Source organism: Capsicum annuum, chromosome 2 (assembly GCF_002878395.1).
Source record: "Capsicum annuum cultivar UCD-10X-F1 chromosome 2, UCD10Xv1.1, whole genome shotgun sequence".
Taxonomy (NCBI): domain Eukaryota; kingdom Viridiplantae; phylum Streptophyta; class Magnoliopsida; order Solanales; family Solanaceae; genus Capsicum; species Capsicum annuum.
Window position 1 is genome coordinate 112,155,704 of NC_061112.1, and position 6,000 is coordinate 112,161,703.

The following is a 6,000-nucleotide window of genomic DNA, read 5'->3' on the forward strand; positions in this document are numbered from 1 at the left end:
CTAGGTTATCAGTGGGAGCAAGTGAATGCCATTGTGTTAACATGGCTGAAGAACTCTGTACCAAGAAATCTTATAGGAGGTATTGTGTATGCCACAAATGCACAGACTATGTGGGAAGATTTAACAGAAAGATTTGAAAAAATTAATGGATCTCGAGCATTTAACATCCATCAAGAAATTGCAACATGCAATCAAGAAACACAATTATTTTCTATGAACTACACAAGGCTTAAAGACCTTTAGGATGAATTTGAGTCTATGATTCCAAATCCTAGCTGTAATAGTGATAAGTCCAAGGAGTTCATTCAATACCTACAAAGATAGAAATTATATCAATTTTTGATGGGACTAAATGAGTCATACTCTCAAGTTAGGAGTCACATTCTGTTGTTGAGTCCTGTACCAAGTGTTAATCAGGCATATGCAATGGTAATGAGTGATGAAAATAAAAGACCTATTTCTGCTACCTCTGCTGCAGTGGGGCTGTTTGGATCTATGGCTAACAAAAAACTAGGAGAAGCAGATGTTATAGCCATGTATGCTAAATTTGGAACTAGAAACACAAGGTTCATAAAGAAATTAAATCCTAACTACAACCCCAATGCTTTCTGTGATCATTGTAAGTTTAAGGGACACTACAAAACAGAGTGTTATCAATTGATAGGATATCCACGAGATCACTCAAAGTTTGGACAGAAAGAAAAACATGATCCAAGAAACAACACTGACAACAGGTATAAATTTAGAAGAGGTCATGCTGCACATAATGTTGTTATACAAGATTGGCCTCAATTAAGTGAATATGGTCAATATCCTAATCAAGGGAACATTTACGGAACTACTACCACTGCTGGAGCTAGTTATTCATCAACTCATCATGGTGAAACTACACAAGGGAACCAGCTTAGATACAATGATGGACCAAGGTTTACTCAAACACAGTATGAGCATATATGTCAACTGCTTAAGAAAGACACCATCAATCACCAGGAATCAGGCCACACAACTACTCATTCTGCTCATATGATAGGTATCTGTAGTGCTCTGACTGTCACCACTAATCCTCAAAATGGATTATTGACTCAAGGGCTACAAATCATATGGCATATTATAAATTAATACTTGACACAAACACACTAGCACACACTGGAAAATTAAAACAAGTGGAATTACCTAATGGTGAACTAAGTAAGGTGTCTCACATTGGTTCTAGTAGTATTTCTTTAAGAACCAGAGTGCACAATGTGTTTTATGTTCCTGATTTTAAATTCAACATGTTATCTGTTGCAAAACTAACCAAGCAGTTAAATTGTTCAGTTAAGTTTTATCATAATTTTTGTATATTTTAGGATCTCTTCACTGGGAGGGTCAAGGAGATTGGTAAATAACATGAAGGTCTCTATTATATTGTTGGACACAACACTACTAAAGAACAAAAGAGCAATTATGCCAACGTGATGATCTAGGAGGATATTAGTCTCTGGCATAAAAGAATGGGACATGTTTCTTCCAACATCTTAACCAAATTACTGCCCAATAAGACTTCTAGTATAATTGAGTCTATAAATAAATGCACTATATGTCCCTGTGCAAAACAAGTTAGGTTACCATTTTCTATAAGTACTACTACTATTGTCAAACCTTCTGAACTAATTCATATGGATGTCTGGGGTCCATATAGGACTATTACTGTTGATGGTTTTAAGTCATTTCTGACTATTTTTAATGAATTTACTAGGTTTACTTGGGTGTTCTTACTAAAGCTTAAGTCTGAGGTATTTCTACATATCAAAAACTTCCTAGCATATGTCAAAACTCAGCATGATTCTGTTGTGAAAATAATAGAAATTGACAATGGAACAGAATTTGTCAACTCTGTATGTCATGATTTGTTTACTAGTTTGGGTATAATTCATCAAAAGTCTTGCCCTTATACTCCACAGCAAAATAGAGTTGCTGAGAGAAATTAACGACATCTCCTTGAAGTAACTAGAGCCATGAGGTTCTAGGGTTCTATTCCTATTAAATCCTGGAGGTATTATGTACAAACTGCAGTTTATATTATAAATAGATTTCCCTCTCAAGTTACTAATTAAATTTCTCCTTTTGAAAAATTAAACAATAGATTACCTTTTATTATATATTTGAGAGTACTTGGATGTTTGAGCTTTGCTAAAAATTTATAGGAAACAGGCAAGTTACAATCTAGATCTAGGGAAGTTGTTCATCTAGGGTACTCTGACACTCAAAAAGGGTACATTATTTATGATCTCAACATTAAAACATTCTTTGTAAGTAGAGAAGTAGAATTCAAGGAAAATATCTTTCCTTTTGCCCATCAGAATACAGAGAGTTCTACCTTATTTTCTAGTCCTGACATTATGTGTGACAATTATTCTCTGCCTATAACAGTAAGTCCAAGTGTGCAGATGACAGGTTCAATCAACAACATTACACAAACTACAACTGAACCAGCTGACTCATAGGAGGCTATACTTGAGAAACTTAGAGAAGTATAGAATAACTCTACACATAATGAGCTTATATCTTCATCACCTAGAATATCTACCAGAAGAACTCATAATGAGATCGTACCTCTATCACCTAGAAGGTCTACAAAAGGGACTCATCCACCTTGTTGGATGAAAGAGTTTGTATTTCTAACCATGGTTAAAGATACACCTTATGCACTATCAAAATACCTAACTTATGATTATTTTCACCCTAAATATACTACATTCATAACTACTCTGTCTTCTGTGGCTGAACCAAATACTTATGCAGAAGCTATTAAAGACAAAAAATAGGTTGAAGCCATGAAAGTTGAAATAGATGCACTACAGCAAAATCAAACCTGGGACATAGTTCAACTACCTCAGAACAAATCCTTCATTAGCTGCAAATGGATTTATAAAGTCAAATACAAAGAAAATGGAGAAATAAAAAGGTACAAGCCTAGACTTGTGGCAAAGAGGTATAGTCAGTAAGAAAGAATTGATTACCAAGAAACCTTCAGTCCAGTTGTGAAAATGGTAACTGTTAGTTCTATCTTGGCCATTGTTGCTGCAAGAGACTGGTATATATATCAAATGGATGTGTATAATGCCTTCCTACAAGGTGACTTATATGATGAAATCTACATGGATCTCTCTTAAAGATTTCAAAGTCAGGGGGGAATGTAGCAAGTATGCAGACTTAAGAAATCCTTATATGGATTAAAATAACCTCCAAGACAATGGAATGCAAAGTTAGATGAAGTACTACAAAGGACAGATTTGTTCAAAGTCAGTATGATCATTCTCTGTATACTATAAAGACTGAAAAAGGATTTACTGCAATATTGGTCTATGTAGATGATATGCTTATAACTGGGAACAACTTGGAACTAATCAAAGACACAAAAACTTCACTACACAAGGCATTCAAAATGAAGGACTTGGGAGAACTAAAATAATTCTTGGGGATTGAGTTTGCAAGGTCCAAGTTAGGAATTATAATGCACCAGAGAAAATATACCCTGGAATTAATATCAGAAACTAGACTTAGTGCTTCCAAATCATCAACTACACCCATGGACAACAAGACTAAGTTCACTAATAGAGAATATGATCAGCTATTGGAAAATGTCAAGCATCAGAACTCAGAAGTAACAGATAAGCTTATAGAAGATCAAGCAGGTTATCAAAGGCTAATTGGAAAATTGCTTTACCTGGCAGTAACTAGGCCTGACATATCATACAGTGTACAAACATTCAGTCAATACTTTTATCAACCAAATAAATCTTATTGGAGGCTGCTCTCAGAATATTCAAGTATATAAAATAGCAACCTGGTCTACGAATCCTACTATCTAGTAACAGAAAAGACAATTTATTAGCATTCTGTGATGCTGACTGGGCATCATGTGTTGTCATAAGAAGGTCAGTGACAGGTTTTATTACAAAATTAGGAAACTCCCTAGTCTCCTGGAAGTCAAAGAAATAGAATACTATCTCAAGAAATTCAGCACAGGCTGAATATAGAAGTATGGCCACAACTGTCTCTGAATTAACCTGGTTAACTGGTTTAATGAAAGATCTTGGAGTACAGATACACATACCAATAAGTATATATAGTGATAGCAAATCAGCTATTCAAATAGCTGAAAACCTAGTGTATCATGAAAGGACCAAGCATATCTAAATTGACTACCACTTTATAAGGGAAAAGGTTCAAAAGGGGTTAGTGAAAACTGAGTACATCTCTACCAAGGAATAATCTGCTGATCTCCTTACAAAGAGCCTAAACAGACCTCAACATGAAATTCTTATGTCCAAGCTAGGAATGATCAATATCTTCACCACTCCGAGCTTGAGGGGGGCTGTTGAATAATAAGCAAGAAGATGTTGATGTCATACTAAGCTAGTTTATTAAGATAAAAAAGGCTCAATTAGTATTAAGTTCAGTTAGTTGTAGTAATGCAGTGTAAATACTACTATTGTACTGCATAACCGTTAAGTCATTTTTCATTCATTCTTCTTTCTATCAATGATCTATATTATCTTCTATTTAAGTTCACAACTCCTCCTCTTCTTCTTCTTCTTCTTCTTCCATCTTGAAGATCTTGAGTACTAAAGATACTTTGTTCAGAATTTCTCCAAGCTTCCAAACTGCATTTGACATCAGATCCCATGGAACCTAATTTGACAATATAAGTCAACAAGTAAGCAAGTAAATAATTAGTACGGAAATACAAAGTGTTGAAAGTATAGAAATGGGAAATAAGGACAAAGAAGGTAGATAAGGGAAACATAGCTAAAAATAAATAAAAATGATGTCGATTTGTTGAGGAAGAATTGCAGATTAGAAGAACTGCAACTAAATAGAAGGAGGTAAATGAGCACTCAGTAGTCTCAAACTTGAGAAACTAAGAGGTAGAGTAATTAACATATTATAGTTTTTTAAGTTGCCTTTTTTTTTCTCTTGAAGAAATGGTATGTATAATTGATGTCAAAGGCAACACAATCAAAGTGATGCGATTACATTCAAAAAATAACAAAAGAGATTAATCATTGGTTGTCTAGACATGATTCTAAAATTTACATACAAATCACAAAACTTATATGTTTATTTTTTACAAACAACAACAAAGCATAAAAAGAGAGAATTATAAGAGCAACAACAGAAATAAGAGCAAAAGAAGACAAAGAGGAGTAGAAAATATTGAATTCAAGATCAAAGTGTGAATGGAAAATAGAGGGAACCAAGTGGAGGAAAAGAATTGAGATAACACTCAAAAATGGAAAGTGTACTCAAAATTGAAAAGTCTACTAATTCTCCCACATTGGTGGGAGAAGAAAACTTTCAAGTGCTTATATTAAGGAACACCAACTCCACATAGTAAGTGAGGAAAGAACCAAGAGGTGCCTCGCGTCGTCGTCGTCGTCGTCGCTCGCTCGCTCGGCTTTGAATTTGGATTTGGAAATTGATCGATACGATCTATATTTTTGGACAAAATTTATTTGAAATGTAGGAATTTTCAGTCCTATCCAAAGGGAAAGAACGCAACAGTTTTTAATCCTCCATTTAATATTCATGCATGCAGTGCAGTAATGCTGCTTCAGAAGGGATGCAACTCTTCGACAAAATGACATACTAATTCAAGAAAAGAGGTATCTTTTTGGATGGTTGTGACTGTCTAGTAAAGAGACACATTGATTCGATAAACAGACATGACTTTTTCGATGACCAGACATGACTGTTCCAGAGGATACATCTTTCCGAATAAACTATTACCTCTTTTCGGAAGAGGCACCTAATGGCTATATAAATCTGTATTTTTCACAGGTTTTGGTACAAAAATTTCCTGCATTAAAACACTTCTTGCTTTCTGATATACTCTCTATGTGATCATCTAATCGTTGAGTGGGTTTGAAAAGAATCCGATTGTTTGAAGTACCACTACAGTTGGATTGTTAGAACATTTTATCCTGGGAGGAAAATTCTATAACCTCGAGTACC